This window comes from Tupaia chinensis, unplaced genomic scaffold, assembly GCF_000334495.1.
Source record: "Tupaia chinensis unplaced genomic scaffold, TupChi_1.0 Scaffold000403_1, whole genome shotgun sequence".
Lineage (NCBI taxonomy): Eukaryota > Metazoa > Chordata > Mammalia > Scandentia > Tupaiidae > Tupaia > Tupaia belangeri.
In genome coordinates, this window is record NW_006159905.1 from 17465 (window position 1) to 32631 (window position 15167).

At 43.3% G+C, this 15167-nt stretch overlaps 1 pseudogene; it reads right to left on the bottom strand.

Annotated features, from left to right (window-relative positions):
• Nucleotides 1-3295: 3295 nt before the first annotated feature.
• Nucleotides 3296-6864, bottom strand: LOC102487576 (kinesin-like protein KIF3A; annotated as a pseudogene).
• Between the last annotated feature and the right edge of the window lie 8303 nt (nt 6865-15167).

Genomic DNA, 15167 nt, shown 5'->3' on the forward strand with positions numbered 1-15167 from the left:
GGCAGCAAACCATATGTGTGTCCCACAAATGTCTTCTCCATTTTGTCCCAAATTTCTCTTCCTGCACTCTTCCCCTCTCTCAGTCTCCTTCCCCCTTGTCCCCAGTGTCCATAACAATTTTCAATGCTTCTATGTCCTCCAGTCTTTCAGTCTCTGCGATAGAGTGTAGACAGTCGGTATGTGCTATGTGCAGACATACAATGTCTCTGATTCATAGCCTGACTTGCTCCACTCAGCAAAAAATCTTCCATGTTCGTCCACTTTCTATCAAACACCAGGGTCTTCTTGTTTTATTTTTATGGCTGAATGGTATTCCATGGGGTATGTAGCCAGTTCCTCAATCCATTCATCCGTTCATGGACATTTGGGTGGGTTTTATGTCTTAGCAATCGTGAATAATGCCACAAGAAATACAGCTGTGCAAGCCCTTTTTGGACTGAGTGCTCTCCTGTCCTTTGGGTAGATACCCGGGAGTGGACTTGCTGGATCATATCGTAGCTCTAGTTGAAGGTATCTGAGAAACCTCCATATCGTTCTCCACAGCGGCTGGACCCATTTACATTCCCACCAACACTGTGAGGTCCTGGTGCTAGTGGACAGAGAGTTGTTTGGAATGGAGCTGGGGCCTGTTAGTCTAAGGTCTAAGGATGAGAAGACTCTTGTCCTGCCAGGAAATTACAAATTATATAGAGCCCAGCTGAAGCCAGCAACAGCAGGTATTTTCCTGTTGTTTAGAGATATTAGAAATGGAAATTTTGTAGCAATCAGGGAAGAGGGGCATTCTGGAGACCCTGGTGGGGAGTAGATTGTGGCAATACTCATGAAATAGGGTGCCCCAGGTCAATGTTTGGTTTGCAGTTAGCAACATCCTAGTCTGATGGGAATTTTCAAGTTGTTTTTAGCCCTAGTTTTGTTAGCCCATTCAATTAAATGAATTGTTGGCTGTCATTCATTCAGATGTTTAATGTATTTAATGCCTCAATATATTTATAAATAATTTTAATGCATAGGGTAACCCCAACAACAAAACATGCTTTGAGAAAGCCCCAATTTGGCTTCCCCCCACTGACATGCTTCTCTAGGACTTCCCTAAAATGACACATTGGGTTATGTCAGGGTTTATTTGTAGTTGTGCAATTAGGGCCTGAAGAGGGTATGAAAAATAGGCCTGAGACGTGTCCCGGAGAGAGCAGGAGTGTAACTTCTCTGGTTAGTTTGTAGCTGGCAAAGTCTGTTGTTAACATTTGGGCGCTGGGAATCACTTTCTAAATTTCTGAATAGGAAGGGAGCAGTTTGTGAGAATCCCTCTAATAAGGAGAGAAAAGGGTGAGAAAGAGAGTGAAAGGCCCTGTGGCTTGAGGACAGGCGAGCTGGGGTGAGAACTGTCACCCAGTCAGAGTCAGGGAGAGCTGTCAACCTGAGGCCTCCCAGTGTCCCAGAGAGTGGTCCTGGGCAGACACTTTCAATTGCTCAGAGGCATTCCATCTCTCCCACACAACAGTTCAAGTCCCTAATCCCGAACCCTGTAGGCCCACAGAATAGACAAAGAGCAGCTTAGCCCTCTTCAGTGTGTCATTCAGGGTCATCCGTCACAGGGATTGGGAATAGTCCCTTGCCACCAGATGAGAGGAAAACCTGAAGGAGAAAAAGGAATCTTCTCCACCATCCAACCTGCTTGTGGGAGATGACTTCAGATTCCAAGAGCCTTCAGGATACACCAGAGTAGCCGTGGCATGTACATTGCCCCAGGAACATTCGCCTTCCCCACGACGGCTAAGATTCCAGAAAGGAAACTGAGTCACAAAACAGCCAACGTTCCCAACAGTTTTAAAAATGCTAGGGATTGACTGTTTTTTCGGCAAGCCAGTAGTTTGATTCTTTAGACCGGCAGCCACCCTCATAGTGTTTATTTGGCTGTCCAACGCATGGTGTGTTAAATTTGATAGAGACATTTCTAAAGACAGGAATGTCCTGGAAAAACCAGGCAGAAACCAGGCAGAAACACAAATAATGACGCAGAGTGCTCTGGGTGATCAGGCCCAACACCAGTACTGAATTCAGGACAGTGAGATGGCCAGGTTTTTCGTCTCACATTCATGAAGAATTAGAGACAGAGACAAATGGAGAGGACAGTAAGCAAAGTTCATTAGGACAACATCAAGGCTTTCAGCTAAGTAGAAGGGGGGCCTGAATGGGTCACTGACTAGGATTAGGAGTAGCCTTGTTATATAGGCCCTGACAAAGAAGTGAAAAACTATGTAAATTATTTTTGTTTAAGGAGATAAGGGGAAAGGACTTCTAGGGATTAAAACAAAACAAAACAAAACAAACCTCTTTTCAGAGATGCCAGTGCGGATGTTTTGTGCTGCCAGGGAGTTTTAGGCTAAGCGTCCTCGAGCTGGGCAGTGTTTTCAGGAACACAGTTGATGTGTCTACTTCTAGCCTAGTCAGCAAGTAGCTCTAAATTTTCAACCTATGAAAGAAGAGTGTGCTTGCAATGCCGTGATGATGTGAGGGGCTGGCTTCAGCTTTCTTTATCTCGGGCAGGGTGCAAGAGGCGGTGTAAGTAAGGTGAGAGAGCTAGCATAGATCTCAGCAAATGATTTGTACTAAAAGCCTGGCTAGAGTGACTCCATCTTGTCTTAGACTGTCCAGTCTGTGGACTCCTAGCCCTGTCTACCTAGCCAGAGAGCTTACTCATATCTCGAAATCAGAATTAAAAAGAATATTTGGTATAAACTCAAGATGGCAAGAAAGGTCAGGAGACATCCAGATAAAATTTATTTTCGACTTCTTTTTTTTAAAACATGAATACTTGGAAAAAACGGCTGTCGAATGATAAACTTTCCTACAAGGTCAGGAAGGTCAGTCATCCCATACTTAAAATACAGTGAAGGTTAGGATGAATATTAGAATGCAGCTAACCAGGGTGGGAGGCTCCTGTCAGGACACAGTCATTTCCTAGACGTGGAGCCCAAACAGTCACAGAGAACCGCACAACACAATTAAATCTGTCATCTTCTTTCTTTTCTTTTTTTAGATAGATTTTTGCTCTAGGGTGCATGTGCTCGGCAGACAGACAGAGAAACCGAAAGCAAGAAATCACCCCGGGGTGGGGGTTGGGGTGGGGGGCAGGTGGCCATGCCACATCCCTTTTCCTCCATTCTCCTCTCGGAATCTTGGGCACACACACACACGTGCTCCTGGCCTGAGTTTTAAGACACTGGGTCCAGGACTCAGTCTGTGGTTGACTAAATGGGAGTCCAACGCCCTAACCATTAACTCATCTGCTGGTCCCAAATCTGCAATTCTCTATGCACAAAATAGAACATACATGTTTTTCTACTTGGAAATTCTGGTTATGTAAATATACAATAGTTGGCTAAGCAGCTAGCAGATTTACACACACATCTAAACTGCAACTCTACAGTGGGCACTGCTCCCCAACTGCGTAGTACAGGGGGAATAGTTTGCACATCACCAGTTGTACAAGTTAATATGCTATATTAACATATAGAGACCAAAAAATTATTAGGGCTTATTATTTCCTACTTCACTCCATAACTAACAGCTGTCACTATCTGAAATTACACAGAGGTCTTGTTTTAGTTACAGAGTTTGTCCAGCCATGAGAATATCACTAACTCTCATTGTGACCTGAAGTCTGTAACCTGTACTGTAGAGTCCATTAAGGTTCAGGCTTTGCAGAATGCTTTCTGCTCCTGTCTTTGGCCCTTCTTTTCCCTTTGAAGTTCGTGAACTTTCTCATTTCATCAATGACTGACACAGACTCTCCTCCGTGTAGGAGGCCAGGTACCCAAGGTAAAGGTCCACTTCAGAGGGGTCTTTCTCCTCTTTGTCAGGCACGAGGGTTTGCTCCCTCGTGTTATTTCCTGTGTAGGCAGCACATTTCAGCTGCCATTCTCCTGTGTCTTCATTCCACTGGACGTAATTTTCAGTCATTTCCTGTTAACCTGAGGTATAAAGTTATCAATAATAATAAGCTTCTGAAGTCAAAGCTCCTGACTAGGTTGCAAAATATTCTTTTACTTTTATTTTTTTTTTAAAAGGTTTTTGCTATAGAGTGTATGCGCTCGCCAGCAAGACAGAGAGTGAGAAATCACCCCCCAGGGGTGATGGCCACACCTTAATTCCTTCACCTCCATTCACTGCTCAGGATCTTGGGCACACACGCACAGGCACCCAATGTGAGTTTAAGCCACCAAGTCTGGGATTTGAACCATGGTCAACTACATGGGAGTCCAGCGACATAGCCATTACACCAACTGCTATTCCCATGTTGCAGAACATTCTCTAGCAGGCCTTCAGTTCCCCTGTCACGTTCCTGTTGGAGATTAGCCATCTCTGACTTTGCAGCGATAGGGATAGTCCACACTTCCTGTAATTTCTTGGTCTTTCCCTCTGCTTCCTCTTGCAAACTGGCTTATTTTTTGATATCCATCTGTTCCTGCTCTTTTTCTTCAAGTTCTCTACAAAGTTGACCTGTTCTTTTCCTCCTTTCCTGCAGCTCCATAATAGATTCTTCAAAAACTGAGAAGTTTCTTTTGCTCCTTAGCTTTGGCCAACAAATTAAGACCACCAACAATTACCTTCTTCTTCAGGCCAGTTAATTTTCCAGCAAAGACTGATGCTCTTGTTGGACTTTAAGATCATTTTCCCATTTCTCTAACTCATCTCTAGCCTTGTTTCTTCTTTCATATCAAGCTTTGTTGTTGTTTTTTTTTTAAGAATTCTCTTATTTAACTTTATTTATTTATTTATTTATTTTAATTTGACCAGAGAGGGACAGAGTAAGAAACAGAGAGAGAGAGAGAGAGAGGGAAAGTGAGAAAGCAAGTTGCCAGATCCGGGATCTGAACCATAGTCAGCCATATGGGAATCCAGTGCCCTTCAACCACCTCGCCACCTGCTGGCCCCATCAAGCTTTGTTTCAAGGGCTGTTTTCTCCTCATGGAAATTTGTTTGCATTTCAGCCATCTTATGTGGGGAAACTTTCTTGTTTTCCTTTTCTCTCCATCTCCTCCAGTCTCACCCTCTCATCATCATCCTCTTCTGACCCACAGATATCCAAGTCTGATATTTCTTCTCTTCAAAAAAGATTTTTCAGTTCTTTTTTGTTTCTGAAACTGATGAAGTGAAGCATCCTTTGGATTTTTATTGACTCTAGCTTTACTTTTAATATTGTGGCATGATTGGCATACCGTAATGTACTGATGACTCATCACAATTTTAATCTGCTGCTCCAAAAATTGCACACATCATGGTTTTTGAATTTCCTCCTAGGGAATCCTGAAAAAGACCAGTTGTGGGGCCAGCAGGTGGTGTGGTGGGTAAGGGCACTGGATTCCCACATGGCCAACCATGGTTAAAGTCCTCGACCTGGTGGCTTGCTTTCTCACTTTCCCCCCCTCCCCCCATCAAATAAAAATTTAAAAAAACTAACAATAACAAATGGAAATAAATAAATAAATAAATCTTTAAAAATAAAAGACCAGTTGTGCTTTCTCCCATCAATCAAGGCAGAAACTATATTAGCAAGGGTGGAAAGTGAAAGACTGACTTTCCTTGCTGGGTGTGGGCGCTGTCCAACAGCTCCGATTTAGCTTGTCTTTCCGAACCAGGAAGATCTACAACATGGAGCTTCAGCATCCTGACAAGCAGGTTGCCTTCAACACCATTTTTGGTACAGCCTGTAGTCATGGCCAAGGTAGCATGGGAATAGGAACCATGTTCATCCATATTAGTCCCACCTACAGAATGACTTTTGTGGCCTAGTGTCATAGTTCTATCCATATCGTAAGCATTATTTACTACGTAAGTTCATAGATCTATTTTTTAAAGAATTATTTCCTTTTATTCATTGTCATTATTTATTTATTTTAGTTTATTGATGTTGACCAGAGAGAGACTGAGAGAGAGAAGGAAAGTGAGAAAACAAGCTGCCAGGTCCAGGACTCAAACCATGTTCAGCCATGTGGGAGTCCAGCCGCCTTAACCACCATGCCACCTGCTGGCCCCAGCTCATAAATCTTTCTTATAAGCTCCCACTTCTAGTCTTTCTTTAACCTCTAATCTCTGTGTCTGATCCTTGCCCAAAATGTCATAGACTTCTTCATTATATATTTCCAAATAAGACAGTAAAAGCAAAAATCTTGTATCACCGTCTGCTTTTACAGTATGACCAATATATGAGCAAATAGATTGTGAATAATTTCCCTAAGTTGAGAAACAGCGTGAGTGCCTCCCATGGTCAGTTTTGCCTGTTGCACTTTGTCCATACACAAAGATTGTCCCATTGTAGCCTTCAAGAACAGAGCCAATAGTAGGTCTTGCAGTTAAGTATTAAATGTCAAGTTGTTTCCTCTCTGACATGATCAAAATCAGTGTCTTTTGGGACCAGCAGTTAGCATAATGGCTATGTCGCTGGACTCCCATGTAGTCGACTGCAGTTTGAGTCCCGGACCCGGTGGCTTAAACTCACGCCGGGCGCGTGTGTGTGCATGCCCAAGATCCCGAGAAGAGAATGGAGGAGAAGGGATTGTGGCGTGACCATCCCCCCAGGGGGTGATTTCTCACTTTCTGTCTCTCTGTCTCTCTCTGTCTTTCTGGCGAGTGCATGCGCCCTATAGCACAAACCTCTCAAAAAAAAAAAAATCAGTGTCTTTTGAGATTCCTTGGAAGAGTCGGCCTTAGGAACGATGATGGCTCCCCTGACTTCATCCGCACGGACAGCCTGGGTGTAGCTCTCTAACTCCTCTCTCTCACTGAGGGACCAGCAGCTCACATCAGCCTTCCATGACTGCAGCTTCCTGGCTTCTCCGACTTACTGATATTCCACACCATAAATTAAAGCGTCATGAGAGGAGTGACGGTTCTAGCAGAGTCCGAGTCAGGGGCCAGGAAGAAGGATAATTTGCCTTGGTTCTGCCACCTTCCAGAGTTGGCTTCACAGCACAGAGGCCCCCCTAGATGCCCAGCATCTAAACAGAACCTTGCAGCTGCCCCTAGACACCCTACCAAGACAATGGGGTTGGGAGCCGAGGTACCTTTATGTCAAGCAGTGCAGGCCCCAAGGGATGAAGCAGCCGGGACAGTCCCCAGGCCCCTCTCAAGGCAGGCTGGATGCATGCTGATCCAAGGCCTTGAATGTGGGGTGGTCCAGCCAGGCACCCTAACTACCCAGGCTGGCCAGCGGGGCCCTCTTCTTCTAAGGATCGTTGGAGATTCAGAACTACTACTGAATTTGATGATTGCAAAGTACCATAGAGGAAGAAGAAAATGCAGTGCCTTCTCAGAAATTATACTTAACATTAAATTGCAAGTCTTGGTTAGTCTTTCCTTTTCACAGAATGCTCAGTAAAGTTTTTCAAATACATCAGCAATATTCCTGCATTTAGATGAACATCCAAAATCGAAAGCAAGGCTACAAAGCGGTATGACGGTTTTTCCTCTGTCACTTGTAAACTGGATTAGAAGGCCATCCTAAGATTCCAGAAATGTAGAAATGCTGTCATTTTGATTTACAATCAGAGCGACCAGTGGACGGCGTAATGGTTACATTACTGGATTCCCACATGATCCACCGCAGTTTGAGTCCCAGACGCTGCAGCTTAACTCATACTGGCGTGGTGCCTGGCAGGTGGCATGGTGGTTAAGGTGCTAGACTCCCACATGGCCCATCAGAGTTCAAGTCTTGGATATCTGCTGTCTCTCTCTCTCTCTCTCTCTCACTTTCTCTCTCTCTCATCAAATTGAAGAACAATAATAAATAGAATTAAGTATATAATTAAAGAAAAAAACCTGTCACCGGCGCATGTGCATGTATGCCCAAAATCTTGAGAGGAGATTGGGGGAGAAGAGATTGTGGCTTGGCCATCCCCCTGGGGGTGATTTCTCACTTTCTGTCTCTTTTTCTCTGTCTCTCCTGTGACTGCGTGCCCTATAGCAAAAATCTCTCTCAAAAAAACATTATACAGTCAGAATAAATTGGTTTCAACCAGGAGTCATGGGATCTGGCTTCTAGTGGCCATCCTGTACTGTGTGATCTTGAATAATCCTTTCCTCTTCTTGATATCAGAAACACTATCACAGAATCAAAGAGGTTAAATCAGGTCCTCTTGAGTAGCTTTTTCAGCTCTGTTATTGTGTAATGCCATCAAGTAAGAATAACGTGTTCTTGCTGTTTGGGATCAGGATTTTGGAACCTTATTCAATGCAATGCACTTTAAAAATTTCTACTTAAAAAATCTTATTCTTGGGACCAGCAGTTAGCGTAATGGCTATGTTGCTGGACTCCCAAATAGTTGACCGCAGTTCGCGTCCCGGACCTGGTGGCTTAAAACTCACACCGGGCGCGTATGTGTGCGTGCCCAAGATCCCGAGAGGAGAATGGAGAAGAAGGGATTGTGGCGTGGCCATCCCCCCTGGGGGGTGATTTCTCGCTTTCTGTCTCTCTGTCTGTCTCTGTCTGTCTGGCAAGCGCACACGCCCTTATAGCAAAAACTTCTCCCAAAAAAACTTATTCTTATGTAAATATACATACATACATACATGTGCATAAATATATGTATATGTATGCATGCATACATGTGTACAGATCTATATATTTACTCCTAGGGAATCCTGAAAAAGTACATATATGTATATATATTTATGTATATATATTTACATATGTATATTTATATATTTACATACATGTTTATTCTCCCCCCTCCAGGTTCTTCTATGCATTTAAATATTTTTTCTTTATTTGTTTGTTTTAGTTTTTTTTTTTTTTTCATAATGTGGAGGGTGCGCTCACTGGAGAGTCAGAGAGAGAAAGTGAGACGTCATCTCCCAGAGGATGGCCATGCTACAAGCTCTTCCTCATTCTCCCCTCAGGATTTTGGACACACACACACACACACACACACATATACACGTGCCTAGTGTGATTTTCAAGCTCAGGTCTGGGATTCAATCTGTGGTTGACCGCGTGGAAGTCTAGAGTCATGCTCTGGTCACTGTGCTACCTGCTCACTGGGGGATGAAATCCACGTACATTTAGGATTGCTATTGATGCATGTGGACTTACGCCTACCATTTTCCTAGTTATGTTTCTAATTATTTTGTGTTTTCTTATTTCTGTTTATTTCTCTTCTATGTCCTGTCATAGCAGTCCCTTAGTATTTCTTGATGAGCTCTTTTAGTGTTGGTAAATTCTTTCCATTTTTACTTCTCTGGGAATTGTTTGATTTCTCCATCTAATATGAAGGATAAGTTTGCTGATGAAATGGATTTTATTTCAGAATTTGACTCTGTTTTCCCATCCCCTTCTTGCCTTCATGGTTTCTGCTGGTATCCTTTACAAGAAACTTGATGTTTCTTTCTTGCAATTTTTAGAATATTGTCTTTGCCTTTGACTTTTGCCATTTTGGCTCTGATGTGCCTCGGAGGGGTTGTACTGATGTTCAGACATTTGACATTCTTTGTATTTCATGGATCTAGATGTCTGCATCCCTTCCTAGACTTAGAGGGTGTTCAGATATTATTTCATAAACTAGATTTACTATGTCGTTATTTTTAATTATTATTTTTATACATTTAATTACTGTATATCTTACAGCATGCAATATGAATTTCCCCCGCAGGAATACACTATATATTAGTCCAGTTAAAAATACTACCATAAACATTTTCAACAGATAATTTTCCATTTTTTGCATCCCTTAAATGTTTCATTTCTTTCTTTTTCTCCTTGATTCCCTTCCTCTCACCCTCCTCCATTTCCCACCCTCTTCCCACACTGTCTCTAGGACCCACAATGGTTCTCCACACTTTAATACCTTCCAGTCTTTTGTTTCTGCCATAGAGTGCAGGCATTTGGCATATATTGAGTGGTGACATACAGTGCCTCTCTTTCATAGTCTGGCTTGCTTCACTTAGCAGGAAATCTTCCATATTTGTTTTCTTTCTATCAAATTCCAGACCTTCATCTTTTTTATGGCTAAATAATATTCTATAGTGTATATGTGCCACACTTACTTAATCCATTCACCTCTTCGTGGAATTTTGGGTTAGTCCCATGTCTTAGCAATTGTGAATAATACTGCAGTAAATGTGGATATGCAAGTACTTTTCCTACTGAGTGTATTGCTATCCTTTGGGTAAACACTACCAGGAGTGGAACTGTTGAGTCATATGGTATTGGGTCATCAAAAAAGTCATACCATATTTTTCTATGTTTTCCTATGCAAAATGCTCCATGACTTTTCCAATGACCCAATAGTTCTATCAGTAGGTCTTTAAGAAACCTCCATATTGTTCTCCACAGAGACTGAACTAATTCACATTCCCAGCAGGGTAGGTGAGTTCCCCTTTCACCACAGCCTTAATAGCACTTATTATTTTTTCATTTTTTTAAATCTTAGCCATTCTGACTGGGATTAGGTGGTATCTCATTGTGGTTTTGATTTCCTTTATGATAAGGGATGTTGAGCACTTTCTCATATACACTTTGGCTGTTGATATGTCTTTCTCAAAGTTGTCTGTTCAGCTCATTTGCCCATCTTTTAATTGGGTGGATAATGTTGTGTGTGTGTAAGTCACTTCAGTTCCTATATATTCTGGTTATCAGTCCCTTACCTGAGGCATAGTTTTCAAATATATTCTCCCATTCTGAGGGTTGTCTGTTCATGTTAATTATTGTTTCTTTTGCTGTCTAGAAGGCTTTTAGCCTGATGTACAAAAATAGCCCCTTGCCTATTTTGGGGATTATTGTCTGTGCTTTGGAGTTGTTATTTAAGAAATTTTTTGCCTGTTCTGATGCCTCCAAGCATTTCCTCTGGATTATCCACCAGTATTATTATAGTTTGAAGTCTTTGGTTTATCTTTGATCTGTTTTGAGTTGATTTTTGTTAATGGTGATATAGGGAACCAGTTTCATCCTTCTGCAGGTGGATACCTAGTTTTCCCACCACAATTTACTAAAGGAATTTTCTTCCCCCTACTGGATTGTCTGGTATTCTTTATCAAAAATCAGTCGGCTCTATATTTTGAGGTTTATTTTTGGGGTCTCTATTCTGTTCCATTCAAGTTCCTGCTTTTGTGCCAGCACCATGCTGTATTGATGATCACAGCTTTGTAATATATTTTTTGTCAGGAAACGAGATGCCTCCTCCACTCTTCTTGCTTTGGTGATACGGGATCTTTTATGATCCCAGACAAAATCTGTGACTGTTCTTTCTAAATCTGTGAAGAATATCTCTGGTAATTTCATTGGAATCGAATTAAGTATGTAGATTGATTTGGGTACAATTGACATGTTGGTTATATTAATTCTTCCAATCCAGGAACATGGGATCTCTATGCACTTTTTAATGTAATTTTCAATGTCCTTTTCATTTTTCATAGTTTTCCTTGTAGAGGTCTTTTCTTTGGTTAGATTTATTCCTAGGTATTGTATACTTTTTGTGACTATTCTGAATAGGATTGCTTTCTTTAATTCTACCTCAGTCTGCTTGTTGTTGGTGAAACTTTAGTTCATTTATCATATGATTGACTCCCTCTTTACTTTTCCAAGTAGAGATTCAGTGCTTCAGGAACTCCTGCTGTGTTTTTCTTTCTCTTTGACAGACTACTTCACGCTGTCCTGAAAGTAGAATCATTTATTCAACTTTTTAAGACTTTTTTTCCCAGAGAGATGCAACAGTGGATGTTTCTAGATGACCATGATGAGGCAGTCCCTATTTTGTTCATTTGTTTTATTCATTATTGCCTGAGTAAGTTTGTGCTCACTAGAGAGAGAGAGAGAGAGAAAGGAGAGAAAGTACCTCCAGTGGGTCATGGTCATGTCACAATCCTTTTTCCTCCATTTCTCTGTCTCATGGGGATTTTGGGAATGCACACTCACGCACCCAGTGTGTTTTTCATGCTTCTAGGGCTGGGATCCAAGTCACAGCCACGTCTCTACACACAGCGCTTAACTGTTGTACTACAGGGCAGGCCCTGTCAGTTCAGGGTTTGTCGTCTGTGCTTCTGGTGTCATATCCATGAAAGCGTCATGCACATTAGCCCTGATGTTTTCTTCTAAAAGATTTTTAGTTTTAGTTCTTAAGTTTAGAATTTTATCCATTTTTAGATCACTTTCATATAGGTGTAAGTTAAGGATCTAGGTGACTTTTTGCATCTGGGCAACTAACTGTCCCAGCACAATTTATCAAAATGAGGGCTGTCTCATTGAGAACCCTACCACCTGTTCATCCGCACGTCTCTCCACCGCCCCACCTGGCGCCCTCCCCATGCCACTCTTTCTCTTCGGACCCAAACCCACACATGTATGTCCCTCGAGATGCTCTCCACCTCTCTGAGACCACAACTTTGGTATCCCCCAAGCCGTGCCTTGCCCTCTCTATCTTTGATGAGGCTTCACCAGGGGCAGCAGCCCTCACTACCTCTCTGTAGCCTGACTTTCCACCACAATCACTCTGGTCATGGGGCCCTAGGACCGGGGGCTATTTGCACCCACACCTCCTCTCTGGAAAGACCTTCTATCCATCTCTGGCCCGCCTGCTCCTCCCTCACCCCTGCAGGCTGGCCTCTCTTTTGACTCCTCCCTCTACCCTCTGGGGTCTCTGCCATTGTGTCCTGGCACCTGCTATCCCCTCCTTCCTTAATTACTTTACATTCTTCTGTTCTTTATTCTTCCTTCCACCCTATTCTCCTTGCATTTCAAGTCCTTGCTCTTGTCTCTGTATTTATACACATTTTCTCATCCTCCCCCTCCCCTTAGGCAAGACCTTCCTTCTACCTCAGGCCGTCTTAGTCCTGTCTTGGCCCCTGCAAGCAAGTGTCCCCTTGACCGCCCACCTTCACCCTTGGGGAGCCCAGGACACCCTCTCCTGCATGTGTCCTGTTCTCCTCCACATGTTTATTCCTTCTTCCATTCCTTGATTCCTTTCCCCTTCCTACTCCTTTCCTATTCTGCTTGAATTTAAACTCCTCATCGTTGTCCCTTTGCTCATCTGTTTTCCGTACCCTCAGGAGGTCAGGATGGCAGACTTCCGATACACGTTGAACTTGCGATTCTCACCAAGATGCAGTTTCATGTGGGGCTCCCTCTTTTCCAGGATCCCACAACATTCTTCAGTATAACCTCACTGTGGTCTCCCAGGATGGATCTGTAGAATCCAGATTTTATGGTGAAGTACTTTTGAACAATCGGTCCTTCCTGCACTATGACAGTGAGAATGGCAAGGCAAAGCCCTGGGGACCATGGGCAGAAGCCATCCTGGGAGCAGAGACCAGGAATGCAGAAAGCGAGCTCTTCACACAGACGGGGAAGGACCTCAGGATCACTGTGGCACGCATTGACAACCTGCATAAAAGAGGTGAGAATGGACGAGGCAGGAGCGATGGAGGCTTCTCCAGAAAAGTTGGGGTCAGTAGCAGGGCCCCTGTCTCTGCCCCCAGAATGTGGCTGGGGGTGGAAGTGAGGAAGGGGAGTCTATGGGACTTCACTCGGAGGTGATCTGGTGCCCAGGTACCAGAGGGGAGACACTAAGGAGTGCCAGGGAGGGCCCTCTGGGCTGGAGGTTCCCACTTGGGCTGACAAGGGAGGGCACCCAGGGAGCGGAGAACTCACCAAGGGGTGGGGGCAGGCCTGCACTCCTTCCAGGAGATCTGGGGCTGTGAGATCCGAGAAGACGGCAGCACCAGGGGCTTCAGGGACTTCCGCTATGATGGGGAGCCCGTGCTCTCCTATGACCTGAAGACTCAGCGATGGACAGTGCTCCGGCGCTCAGCTCAGGCTCTGGCTGAGAGTCTGCAGAGGTCCTTGGATGAAGGTGCCGCAGAAGCCAGGAAGCACTACCGCCTGCAGAGAGACTGCGTGAAAAACCTGGAGCAGTATCTGCGTTCCTGCATGGGCTTCCAGAAACCAGGTACTGACCCTGGGCAGGGGCCTGTCCTCAATTACACTGTGGTCCCATCACCTCAAATGCTGTCCAAAGGGGGGATACCCTCCCCATGTTATGGGATGCATACATGTTTTATTCTCTTTTTTATTTATTTTAATTTCACCAGGGAGGGACAGAGAGAGAGAGCGTGAGAGTGAGAAAGCAAACCCACTTGGTCCCCACTTGGTCAGCCCTGTGGGGTCCAGCATCCTTAACCACTACGCCACCTGCCAGCCATTACATGCACGTTTTCTTGGTGCTCTGTTTTGTTTTTTGTTTTTCGTTTTTTCTTTTTTTTTTGCAAGTTCACTTGGTATTATTAAGGAAACCAGTCTTAACTTAAATCAAAGAAATGCTAAGGAACTTTGCTTAAAGCCAGGAAACAAGTTAGGATTCTGTTCAACTGGTAGGTGCGTGAACCTATCCGTCTCATGTACTTTATCTTCTGTTTTGGTTCATTTTTCCCGATTAAATTCTCGGATATAATATTCAACTCCAGACTTGTCCCTACGATTAAGTTGGCCACTTTCTTAGTTTTTGAACTCTTATTTCTGTGTGTCTGCATTTAATTTTCCTGATATAGCACATCCGTGAGAACTTCTTGTAGATCTGGTCTGGTGCTGGTAAATTCTTTCAGAATGTTCTTGTCTTTTCTTCCCACATGAAAGATAATCTTGCTGGGTACAGTATTCTTGGCTCGAATTGCTTTTCTCTTAACACTTTGAATATATTTTCCCATCCTTTCCTCGCTCGCATTGTTTCTGATGAGAGGTCTGCTGTTAGCTTGATGGGATGTCCTTTGTAGGTAATTGGATGTTTTTCTCTTGCCAATCTTAGTATCTTCTCTTTGTCTGTAGTTTTGGTCATCCTGGCTATAATGTGTCTTGGAGAAGATCTTCTTGGGTTGATTCTATTTGGGGTTCTTTGTATTTCTTGGGACTGTCTTTGAATGCCTCTCTAGGTTTGGAAAGTTTTCTCGCAGGATTTCATGGAATAGATTATCAATGCCCTTATGGGTCTCTTCACCTTCTGGAATGCCAATTATCCAGATGTTTGGACGTTTGATGGTATCTAATACTTCTCGTATATTATTCTCAAATTTTGGGGCCATTTTCTCAGTCTTTGTGGTGGATTTTTCTAGGCCAGCCATTTTCTCTTTTACATCTGAGATTCTGTTTTCTGTATGATCTAGTCTGCTTTTAATACTTTCAA